This window comes from Triturus cristatus, chromosome 6 (genome assembly GCF_964204655.1).
Source record: "Triturus cristatus chromosome 6, aTriCri1.1, whole genome shotgun sequence".
In the NCBI taxonomy this organism is placed as follows: Eukaryota; Metazoa; Chordata; class Amphibia; order Caudata; family Salamandridae; genus Triturus; species Triturus cristatus.
In genome coordinates this window covers 906173588-906186426 of record NC_140589.1, presented here as the reverse complement: position 1 = coordinate 906186426, position 12839 = coordinate 906173588, and positions in this window count along the sequence as shown.

Sequence of the window (12839 nt, the reverse complement as noted above, 5' to 3'; positions counted from 1 at the left end):
GCTTCATATTTTCAACGGAGCGACGGCGCTCAGTCCTACGCTCATCCAAAGAAAGGTCCCTCTTTTCCTCCCTGGCGACCTTCCTGAAATACATATCCAGAGGGCCATGAGGCAAACCCCCCGGCTTTTCCCCACTCACTTTGTCAGGGCTCTGGGCCATAGGTACGATAATATCCCACAATAAGGTAGGCAGCGTAACGCTTAACGGGCGTACATAACCAAGCCCTGCCCGGCCTCAATCGGTCTCAGAGGGCCTTAGAGGGCCCGCCCTTTGCCCGGGCTTAGCCCGGCGCCCGCCCGCGCGCGTCCCGCCACGCGGAGGGAGCAAGGGTCTTTTATGCGCCTCCGGGCGCGTAGGTCTCGTCGTGGGGCGCCGGGGCACTTGGGGGATATAGTTTTCACCGCCTCCGGGCCGCAGGATGTGATGGCGGCAGCGGGAAGTCAGAGCCCAGCGAGGGAGCACCAGCAAAACCTCCGGTAAGGGAGGAGGGCAATAGCAACAGCCCCGATCACACAGCAGGTCACAATGGCAGGTTTCTCGATTGCAAGCACAATCACACTGAAAGAGAAATATCACAGACTATGTGAAGGTTTGGAATCCAGTCACCTGTGAAGATCTCTCATTATAGAGAATAAACATTTGAACGTGGATGTTAAGAAGCAAAATTGTTTAGACTTTTTTTTAAATTCCAATGATGCCTAAATAGGATAGTAAAACAATTTTTACTCCCGAATGCCGGCAGCAGGTACTTTGTCCATATGGATGCTAAACTCTCATAGGCGGTGTGGTCTTTCAGACGGGCACTTGGGTTTTATGTCAGATATGCGAGAAAAAGGAGGCGAGGCCATTGTGTTTTTTTAAACACTAACAGGAAGAAGTTCATAAGGTTTGATTCTGTTGGTGGGCTGAATGATGACGCTTGAAATCTAAGCTCAAGGTATTGGTTATGGCCACACTAAAATCTGCCTAGTCCAACACATATAATTTTAGAAGTGGTGTATTGTGCAAAATTGTGCTTAATAAACAAGACAACCTTTAGCTAACTTTAATGAGCTATATGATCAAAATGTTCGAAAAGCTGTATTTTGTAAAGGCTTGCAAAATGGCTCCTTCTCGTAAATGCCTCGTGTTTAAAAATGTAGAATAAATATTTTGGTGTTAAGTCCTTCACTGTTAGTGCGTCTAAAATAAAAAAAAATCTATTTACTTGACTATTATAAAAATATTTCAATATACACTCTCTCTTCGTACTTTTTCTTCAGTACTAACATCTGCACTTCTAGAGAACATAAAATTAAAATAAAAAAAGAGCTTTAATACATTGGCTGTGTGAACGTCCATGGCATTACAGTGCCATGTGCCCGATAGACCACAACGTTCTCGCTAGGCTGCCAGGAAACATAATATTTCACAACAGGGTCTCTGATCTTCGAACACATAATGCCACACCACCTGAACATGTGCCACAAAGCACAGCTGTGCCCTAGGTGGAGAATAGGCTGTTACAGTTCACAGTTACTGGCCTGAAAATGAACTCTGGCAAGATCAAACACATTGGGCAGGCTGACCAGGCATTTCCTTTGATGTCATTGTTGTTGCTGGCGGGTTTACATATTTGCAAGAATTAGCCGAAAGGATAGGCGTGGAGCACAGTAGATTTCTGTGGGGAGAATTTAGAGGAAAGCAAATCTCATTGATCTGCTGTAGACTTTTTGTATTCATTAATGTTAAAAACACTGAAACATCATAATCTCTATTCCGTGTTTTATTAATCCTAAACAGATTTAGCAAACTTTGATCTTCGGATAATTTCCTTCACACAGAGGCCAGTGACATCATTTGAGCTTGTGTGCATGTGGATCAAAATCACTTTTAGCCCTTCAAGCAACTCTTTCAGCAGCCATGTCTTTTTTAATTGCAGTTTGAGAGGCCTCACGAGAAGGTAACCGTAACAGATTGAACTGTGTCACCTATTATAGCTTTATACCCCACTCTACCAGGCTAACATTAAAGGCCCGCTCCAGCGATAAAACCCAGAGTTTAAGGCGAGGGCCTATAATGAGGAAGCAGGCCTATAATGGCCAATAAAGTCCAGCTACAGTCGGCTATAAAGCTATTAGAACTTTCCACCCCATGAGGGTGGAACTTTCTAATTGTGAAAACAAAGACATCGGAGACAAAAGGGGATCGAAATCCCATGCTGCTCAAAAGTTTTTGCTTCACAGCTCTTTGTGAAAGTTCAACTGTTAACAGCCACACGCAGGGCCACAACTTTTAGTTATTGATCATTCACAGCAAGAGCTGTGAAAGCAGGATGTCAGAACTGACTCTGCCCGGCTCGGATAAACCGCTTATGTGTAGTTCAGCCAAGCCAGTGTTGGTGCCCGGAAGCGTGCGCTCTCTCTCTCTCTCTCTCCATTACCACTACTCTAACCACAATGGGCCCTCCTACGATTAGAGTAAACTCTTGACCATCTTCTTCTGATGCGTTCTCATGACTATCTAATCCTGAGATGACGGTCCTCCGATGGATCTTGTTCCGCTGCTAGGAGGGATGGAATTTAGGGTTCCCAGACACATCTGTCAGCTGCCCAATGAGAACCATTAATTGACAGTCAACTCACCAAAAAGTGCCATATTAAATCTTTCCCAATTGCATAGTTTCAAGAGACAATAAATAGGACACAGTACAAGTCTCAAGCAAGTAAAGTTTTGTTAGATGTTTGTAATAAAGGTTCAAAATTCATTATAAAGTGTACTCTCTTTATCAATTCCGTTAAAAATATCACAGCTTTAATTAAAGCACCCAGCGTTTGGGTAAGGATGTTTCTAGATCCACTTACAGAGTTACAAAGTCCTGCCACCCATAAGGCAGAAGGATGGTTCTCCAAACTAACAGAGTTGATCCTATCAGGCTAGGGGGATGTAAAAGTTAAAAGTATTTAAGGGCAAGTCCATTTAGCATTAAGCTATAAGCAATAAGAGAAAAGATCTGGTTCGGCAAGAAAGATCTCAGTCCATCTGCTACTGAATGTAGCATCCAAAGATAGTCCAAAACCAAAGCATGGTTTGATACCTCAAAATCAGTGAGAACAAAAAGTTTGTCAGCATCATACAAAGTCTGTGCCTCAAAGTTCCAGATAAAATGACTTGTTGTAAAAAAAAAAAAGGGGAAAAGAAACCAAAACAAATGCACTCAACAAGCAAAATAACGCAACTGGTGTTCATGTAAAGCGCTCTCAAACCCGATACCTTTAGGTCAAGTACGCGCTGTATAAAACTCCGTAAATAAATAAATAACTCATTGACTGTTTGTACAAGTCAATCTTGTTTATCTAATTGATGTTAATTTGATCACTATGATATTATATGAGTAGAACACTCTTTTGAGTGGCTTCAGGTAGTGCATGCAGAGTCTAAGACTCACGTCCTAGTTAATGTGTTACTTTTTGTAAAGGGGGTGGGCTGAACCCCCTCACTGGATGCACACCGCAACGATTACTGTGTAACAATTCATAACCGGTCGATTCTTTTGTACTAGTTTGAGTGCAATATTGGCTGTTTGCTTTCCTTTGTTTCACAATTTTCTAAAACTGGCATTTTCAAAATAGTGATTTAAAATCTAACTATAATAATTAGGTTGGCTTTTAAATTCCTATTACAATGAGTGCTTGAGTCATTTTTCTGCATAGTCCCAAACTAAAGGTATGACTTATACGGATTTTTAATGTAACCTACTGCTTTTCTATGGGAACACCAGCCTTGCTGTAGTTACAACAAGTTTGGAGGTTTTTCACTGCCTGGACATGTACGATGTAAGTTCATTTGTCCTACTTTTTAACTACCATGAACTCTATGCTGCTGTCTATGCTCTACAGCTGTTTTGTTTTATGCCATAGTGCACAGTTCATTATCATCATGATAGTGTTATTCTTGTATTGTCGTACAGGGGTTGAGCAATAGGTCACCTAGGTGCCGGATGCAATTGCACATCATTCAAGTAAGAGAACTTACACTCCATTTCCTCTTGTGTTATCTAGGCAGAGGTTTGTGCCAACTCTTTAGCATAGCCAAAGGTAACTCATTTCTTTACTTCCCTAACAGTACCAAAACCACTACAAGCGAACATGTTAGAGCTCTGATACAAGTATGCCAATGCAATTGTTTAGACTCGTGCTGATGTAATTTCCGTTTGCTAATGTGACAGATGTAGGTATAGTGCTGTACTTTTTTTTTGAGGACCTAAAGTGCTTTCCAGACAGTCAGCTGATTGGTTGGCCGAAACCAGTCCTAGGATGCTTGGTTCCAGTCCAGGGAGGACCTGGCTTGGCATTTCGGGCTGGACTGTTCCCATGAGGCACAGGGTCAAGACTGATTTGCATATGGCTGGGTTCAAACTGGAATGGCATGGTGAGCAAAAAAACGATGGATTTAGGCCCAGATCTCTGTACTGGGGTGAATGTATGACAATGTTCTGCATTCTGTCCATCAACTGTTGTTTTTGCAGCTGATTGGTTTATACATCTGTAGTCTTGGAGTAGCATAAGTGTATTGGTTGAAGTGTAGTTTATTATTCTTGAGTTTCGGTTTTATTCTTGATCTCCGGAAAGTGTGGTCCAGACTTGGCGCCTTTCTCCTAAACTGGAAGCCAGAAGTCTGCTGTATTTTAAATTCACCATGTGGTCAACTATTTATCATCATAATGGCTGTATGTACCTTAAGAGCAGGAATCTTTGGGGGAAATCTTTAGCGTATATTGCACCAAAGCCTTCGCATAATGGCTTATAATTGATTATTTTGAGGCGCTGAGCATGACGCAGCCTATTTGATGTGACTGCTATGTGTGGTACCTGACTATCATGTACAAAATAAAATTTGGCCATAATATTTTGGTCAAAATATTTGAACTGCAAAAATATTGAGGAACTTAATTTTCAAAGAAAGTATGTAATTTTATTTATTTTTGTCAATAATTTAGAACTTTAAATTATTGACTTCTAAACTATTGTGTTATTTTATATAGGTATATTTTTATTTAAATTTTTTAATTGTTTTCAATGAATACGATTGTTTTGATATATGTTATTGTTTCTTATTTGGTTAAGGGTATTTCCTTCTACATTTGTGTATTTGATTTGAAGAACAAATATTTTACTTTGTACAATAATTAGGGTGTGTTTTTATTAAAAGTATATATGTGAGCCACAAATATTAAAAATATATTTATTAAATACATTTTGTTTCAACAACAGCCTGCCTCTTTTCCAAAACGTATATCATTTCTGTTACCCTACTGTAAGAACAATAAGCCCCTCAACACTGAATGTATACATTTTTTCTCAATATTCATTGGATTAGAGAATAGTAAAAGGGGTCCCCATTTGATTAATGCACTTATCCTACACTTTTTCAGGTAGTATACTTACCTTCATTTAATTTGCACTTTCTGACAAATTTATAAGACTGAAGCATGAACGCTTAGGCTTACATTTACTAAGGCGTTGGGCCAGTAGTGATGGACTGCAAAGCAGCGCATGCTATTTATTATCTAATGCAAAATGTGCTTTGTGCTTGAATGGTGAACTTTTCACAGTGCAGATCCCACTTTATGCCCCCATGTGCCGCTTTGTGTTAATGGGACATTACTGGAGTGGATCAATGTAAGCACCATTAGGTTTTGACACAAATTCCATTCCTCTAAATCCTCACTTTGCATCGAAAACTAATGCCTACCTGAAGCACACACAAACAAGGGAAAATGTCATAATTTCTCCAAAAAAGAAACAAAGAAATGCAGGTACGCTGTAGTGCACAGCACGCATCCAGTACGAAGGAACCTTTTGAGCTTGCCTACACTTAGGAATTTATACTGGAATAACAAGCCACCAGTGCAGATCCTTGGCTTAACAGCACACACTCACCTGTGCACGAGGCACTAGGCCGGGCATTGTGCAAGGCAACCTGTTTGCATTCCACTGCAGGGGTTAGCACCAGCAGCAGGTCAATCTCCCTTGCCTAATGCAGCATACATACTTTTGGATGCCGTGCTGCATTGCATGCCAAATGATTAAATCTGGGCCTAAATCTCACCCAGTTTCTTTATGTACTTTGTCAAATTTTAGTTGGATTGGGGTAGAATAGGAAATCACACCCCTCTAATTTGATTCTGGGATAGCAACCCTCAGGCAGAATCCCTTATAATCAGCATTTTCTTGGCCACACATTACAGATTAAGGTACAATATACAATATACAAAATAATGCATGAACAAAACAAGCTTACATCTTCTATCCCATCTATTTTTAGTTCAGTGCGGTTGGTGATCTTTCAAAAGGTTGGATGTGAATACTGTGCTTAACTGCACTGAATGAGTGGGTGTATTGAGACAGCCTCACTCTCGCTTAAAGAGTTCAAAGAAAGTTACCAAAATCAAAGTGCATTATGCAGGGAAAAATTACCCAAATAAATGAGCAATTGCCAATTATATTTAATTAAGTACAGTAGAATCTCCCCTCTCGTCTACTTTCTCGTTTTCATATACTATATTTCTAAAATGGCAATCTACCACATGATACGGTTGTAAATTTACCTGCAACAGTGAGAAACTGTAATGTTTCACAGGTCTCACAATGTCGGCACTATACAGCAGAGCTATTACTCAGAGACATTTTATAAAAGCTTACACTAATTTATTGCTTTGGGCTACATAAAGATAATTAGGTCAAAAAAATTGCAATTTAGAATAAACCGAGTCTTGGTGTAACTGCCACAGTATTAAAAATATGATCTGTTCGAGCATGGACATAATGAAGCAGTACCATCAATAATGGCACTGAATCATCAGACACATATCATCCTAAATGTGTTGGAAAAACCAGTGATTTTGCCCCTGTATCTGTTTTTTCCTCTGAAGACCCATTTGTTATCCCCTAAAAATAACACTCATTAGTCACTGAAAATACACTCATTCGTTTTTTGAAACTTTATTTGTTAACACGAGCTTGCTTTGTTAATATACTTTTAAAGTGTTCTCAAACACTGGCTTTACATTTTTTTTTTATAGATAAACGAATTGTTCCCAAGTGTCATCTTGTCATATTCTGTACATACACTTGTTTGGTCCATAAATATCAGCTTTTTAATTGTATTATGGCACTCCATGTCAAGATACACACAAGTACCCATCATATATCAGTCATTGCCATCACGTGCTGCAGGTGCCCCTCTTACGGTTCTTCAGTTCCTTTTAGATACCAGTCATGCTATGATGTGTTCATTTCCCCAAATTCCATCCATGTCAAAATATGTCCCCACACTCATTATGCCCGCCACTGCATGACATGCCCCTTTTCTCCCATGAGCCAGCGTTTAAATGTAATTTAGATTTTTTCTTCTGTCAGCCATCCAGTAATGTGCCTATATTCCTCATATGCCATACATACTAAGATGCACCTATTTCCATCGTGTGTATCCCTTTTCCTTTCATATACCAGCATTTCCTGAAGTCGGATTTTCCCCACATGCCATCTGTGACATGATGCAATATTTTCTTCACCATGACAACCATGTAACAATGTGCCCTTGTTCCAATGCCCCTTACTTTAACAGCAGTCCCTTCTTGCTGGAAAATGGCTCTCTCTGAAGTGTCGCCCCAAACATTTTGACTTCCTGCGCCTCTTTTTCTGGCCTAATTTAGTTGGGTTTAGGACTCTGAGCATTTTACCACTGGTCACGGTGCTAAAGTGCATGTATTCTCTCCTCTAAACATGGTAATATTGTCTTATAACCAATTGGGATAATTTATTTACTTATAAATCCCTATTAAAGTGCACTACATGTGCCCAGGGCCTGTAAATTAAATGTGTCCATCATTCCCTTTGCGTCCATCATCCCCTTTGGTATCATTTTGTTTGCCCTTAGTTGGCAGGGTATGCGCAGACGTGGGTCCCTTGCTCACTTTGCCACTGGATTCAAGATAGCCTGGCTGATGAGGGTTATGAACCCAAAACCGGTCCCAGGATGCTTGTTTCTGGTCCAGGGAAGACATGGCTTGGCAGTTCGGGCTGGACTGTTCCCATGAGGCACAGGGTCAGACTGATTTGCCAATGGCCATGTCTGAACTGGGGTGGTGGAGTGAGCTAAAGAATGATGATGGATTAAACCCAGATCAGTTGACTGGGGGTGAGTGTTTGATTTGCTCAAGCGCTCCGTCCATCATCCCCTTTGGAATCGCTTTGTTCGCCCTTAGTTGGCAGGGTATGCCCAGACGTGGGTCCCTTGCTCACTTTGACACTGGATTCAGGATAGCCTGGCTGATGAGGGTTATGAACCCGAAACCGGTCCCAGGATGCTTGTTTCCGGTCCAGGGAAGAAATGGCTTGGCAGTTCGGGCTGGACTGTTCCCATGAGGCACAGGGTCAGACTGATTTGCATACGGCCATGTCTGAACTGGGGTGGTGGAGTGAGCTAAAGAATGATGATGGATTAAACCCAGATCAGTTGACCGGGTGTGAGTGTTTGATTTGCTCAAGTGCTCCGTCCATCATCCCCTTTGGTATCGCTTTGTTCGCCCTTAGTTGGCAGGGTATGCCCAGACGTGGGTCCCTTGCTCACTTAGCCACTGGATTCAAGATAGCCTGGCTGATGAGGGTTATGAACCCGAAACCGGTCCTAGGATGCTTGTTTCCGGTCCAGGGAAGACATGGCTTGGCAGTTCGGGCTGGACTGTTCCCAGGAGGCACAGGGTCAGACTGATTTGCATACGGCCATGTCTGAACTGGGGTGGTGGAGTGAGCTAAAGAATGATGATGGATTAAACTCAGAACAGTTGACTGGGGTGAGTGTTTGATTTGCTCAAGCGCTCCGTCCATCATACCCTTTGGTATCGCTTTGTTCACCCTTAGTTGGCAGGGTATGCCCAGACGTGGGTCCCTTGCTCACTTTGCCACTGGATTCAAGATAGCCTGGCTGATGAGGGTTATGAACCCGAAACCGGTCCCAGGATGCTTGTTTCCGGTCCAGGGAAGACATGGCTTGGCAGTTCGGGCTGGACTGTTCCCATGAGGCACAGGGTCAGACTGATTTGCATACGGCCATGTCTGAACTGGGGTGGTGGAGTGAGCTAAAGAATGGTGATGGATTAAACCCAGATCAGTTGACTGGGGGCGAGTGTTTGATTTGCTCAAGCGCTCCGTCCATCATCCCCTTTGGTATCGACTAGTGGGACTACGGCACTGATTGTGACACCCACTCAGGTAGCCCCTTAACCATGTCTCTGGCCTGCCACTGCAGAGCCTGTGTATGCAATTTTAAACTGTCATGTCGACTGGCAAGTTAAACCTCTTGCCTTGTCTAAACCTTCCTTTTTAATACATACAAGTCATCCCTAAGATAGGCTCTGAACAGCATGAGGGCAGTTTGCAGTGTATTTAAAAAGTAGGACAAGAGCTTTTAAGTTTGGTTTTCCTGGTAGTGAAAAACTCTTACATTTGTTTTTCACTACTGCAAGGCCTATCTCACCCATAGGATAACATTGGGATTACCTTATTACATCTTTTAAGTGTAATTCCCAATTGTGAATTGTGAAGAGATAGACTTTTCAAGTTAGGTGTCACTGGACTCACAATTTTAAATCACAACTTATGGTGAAGTTCGATTTTAAATTATAGTGTAGCAAATGGCACTTTTAGAGAGTTAGTATTTACTTACTTTAGCCATGTGGTGCCTGCTACCCGTCTCTGTTCAGTCTGGTTTGTGTATTCCTTCTAGTCATTCACACACAAAGGAAGCTTTGATGTGTCTAATGGATTTACCCGGTAGAATGGGAGGAAGTAGCTGACACAGCCTCACACTTCCACATAAATAGGCGGTACCCTGCCCACACACAAAGGGCTGCATATCTCCCATGTAGTAAGTCTGGAGGCAGGGCAAGATGGGAGACTTCCATGAACTTGAAAGGCATCTTTGAAGTCTCCCCCTCTTCAAAGGCACAGCTGGGTATAAGTGCTGGACCTCTGACACCATATCTTCAGTACACTTTTGGACCTATGACTACTCTACCAAGAAGAGGAACGGTTGTGCTGTTCAAAGAACTGACAATTTACTGTACTGCTGCTTTAATGGACTTCAGCCTTGCTGTGCTCTTGCCTTGTTGAGCTGCGTGCTGCCTGCTGTTCTTCTCTCTGGGTGAGAAGGACCGGACCTGCATCACTTGAATCCAGAGTAACTTGAGGGGTTGCTGGCTTGCCTCCTGTTCCAAGTCACATGATTAAAATACTTCAACTACCTGCATCTGGACTCTACAAACTGTGAGTCTGCCCTGCCAAGTGGTGCCACCCCAGACCTGGTCACTTGGATGTGAGGCGTAAAGTAATTCTAAACCAGAACCCATGCATCTCCTCCTTGGAACTGGCACATTTTCACCTTTGCATGATTTGGAGCCGGCGTAGCTTCACCTTTGCGTGGATCTGAATCTGTGCATCCTCGTCGAAGTATGGAATGGAGCTGGCGCATCACACTCAGTACCAGCAAATCTCCTTCAGAATCAATGCATCACCTGCAGCGTCAGAAGTAGCCACACATCACCTTCAAACTGATGCCTCGCACTTGAAACCAATGCATCGCCAATATGCAGGGTCTTAGACTAGCTGTACTTCAAGAGAGTCATGCCATGAGGGATGCCAAATAATATACATAAAGATTGACCATTTTCATCCATGAACTAATCTCAATTTAGCAGGATACTGTAAAGTGACTTCAGCCTTACTGGCAGCGAAATTAAAATAGTTTGTTTCCCAATGTAAGAATAATTCATGCTATACCTTATCTTGAAGAGTCCCTCTTCTGTATCTCGCCCACCACTGTTCATGGCTGAATAACAGACAGAATTTCCAGGCAATTCCATTACCCCCTGCAAAAAGACCTGAAAGGAGTAGTGCAGAGATATCAGCCAATAATTTGAAAACTGTGCACTCTTTATGAGTTTTTGATCCTTGCCAAGATATCATCAGCTTTAGAAATGGATCACGGAGATTCTGCTCCTATTCAACATTATGCAGACGTCATCTGCACATTCTGAAAACCCACTCTCACTGTGGCCCGTCCGACACAAGTAGGGTTATAGTCTGTACTTCCCAAATGCACTGAATGACAGTAATCAACAAACCAGTAAAAGGACTAATAGTGAACAAACACTGTGACAATAACTTTTGTATTATAAGAATAATTCAATTATTTAGGAGTAAATCAAATCAAAAAATCAAATCAAAAACGAGCTTTATTCGATTTTGGACATTAAAATTTTAAATGCAAACATATTAAAAAATACATCATCATATTTTACATTTATAGTTCATCGGCGCACTACTTTCCTGAATAGATTCGTATAAATTCATAATATGCATGTAAACATTCTGTGATTCCCTGGGTGGTCTAACTCACACTAATTAATTCCAACCCAATTACGTCTCTCGAGATTTAGTTATTGAGACCTTTCCTGGTCCTCAATACGCTCTTTAAAAAACCCACCATAGAGCCAGTACAGTAACAATTACCCAACATCTGTAAGTACACAAAGGCAGGGCGACATTGCCTCCATCCTCCCGGTCTTAAAAGTGGTACTGGCCATCTATGCCTTTCACTAGTGTAAAACTTACAGAATAAAACCACGTGCATTGTACTTTGTGACGAGATATTATCACAGGGACATTGGCAGAGTTCCCTTGACCAGTCGTTGGTGGCAAGGTAAGTAATCATGTGATGAAAGGTCCCAACCCTAAATCTTGTCAGAAGGTATCTATCATATCCTCCTGAGACGTATAACAAATATGGTTGGATAGTGCACGTACTATTAATTAGTTGGTGTTTAACCACCATAGGTTTGTTCAACTCCAGGGTTAACCTGTTTCTTTCTAGATGAGTCATGCATGATTTTTTAAACTCCTTCCTATTAATAAGATTCATACTGTCAGGTGAGATAAAATATTCTGGATGACCAATGTCCTGCATAAAATTTTCAACGTATTTCAGCCACATAAAATTTTGCGGGCATTGTCTAGTCTCATTGCGTCCCTTATTATTTCCCTATTAAGGTCCGTGCTATCTGTAGTCCAAATTCTATGCCATAGCAGTACCGGCTGGGCCTTAATGAGATCAGAGATGTATGCATCTCCTAGCTCAGAATAACAGTTAAAAACCGGTGCACTATTTGGGACGGCTAAAAGAAACCTTAAAAAAACATTTTCCATGCGTTGAATTGATGTGCAATCTTGAAATCCCCAAATGCCTGCCCCATAAATAACTATGCTCACGCACTTTGCTTGATAAATCCTTAGCAAGATTTCAGGTGGCCTTTTTCCTAACTTGTTTGTAAAATGTATGAGCCGCAATGGACTTCATAAAAAGTAAGGACCTAGCCTTAACAACTGAAGCCCAGGAGCCGGTTCTATCAAATAGGACACCCAGATAGCTAAATGAGGTGATAGATTCCACCTTGCTCCTGCCCGAAAGCTTCTATTCTTGTATTTCGCTTTCCCACATGACATCACAAAGCTTTTCTTTGCGTTCAGTTTTAAACCGAGCCTATCCATAAATGTGACGTAAAAGGAGAGGGCCCTTTGTAAACCACCTGAGTGCGGGCCATAAGCACCGCATCATCGGCGTAAAGGAGAGAGGCTATCGGGCGTGTGTATACAATTGGTGGATCCCTAGTGTGTGACAACAACTTCTGTTCAAAGGCTTTGGTATATAGAGAGAACAGGAGTGGTGCCAAAACAAAAACCTGCCTTACGCCCGGCTCTATTCTAAATGGGGCGGTACACTCACCCTCTATACCATAGCG